The following is a 498-nucleotide window of genomic DNA, read 5'->3' as shown; positions in this document are numbered from 1 at the left end:
TTTGCGAACAAAATAATGATTGTACTCGTTGCAGGGTCTTCTCAAAACCAAATGGCCAACGTCATCATGGTTTGATTTAAGTACCTGCCAACGAACTCCCCGTGGTACCAACCATCTTAGCGAATCATCCGAGAATGCGAAAACTCGTCCATTCTTAATCTTATATTCCCTGTTGACTGCCGCTATTTTTGGAGTTTCAGGATCCTCTAGAATTTCTTTAATGCGCCTCACCTCATCGTCAGAGGACTGTACGGTAGCGATCCAAATCTTGAGGTTCACCGTCAAGATATCAGTATACGTATCGGTTCTGGAGATGCGTCCTCAGTGGACCTCTACTGAGGGCGTCACGTGAGCCATCTTCTCACCAGGACGATACTCATATCGCAGTCGAACTCTAGGAATTGAATCCACCATCGTGATATTCTTGGCACTAAGTCCCTTTTGTGAACGTGGAGGCAAAATGCATTACAGTCGGTGACAATTGTAAATTTAATTCCA

This window comes from Manduca sexta, chromosome 24, assembly GCF_014839805.1.
Source record: "Manduca sexta isolate Smith_Timp_Sample1 chromosome 24, JHU_Msex_v1.0, whole genome shotgun sequence".
NCBI lineage: Eukaryota > Metazoa > Arthropoda > Insecta > Lepidoptera > Sphingidae > Manduca > Manduca sexta.
The sequence above is the reverse complement of the archived record's forward strand: the minus strand, read 5'-3'. Positions refer to the sequence as shown.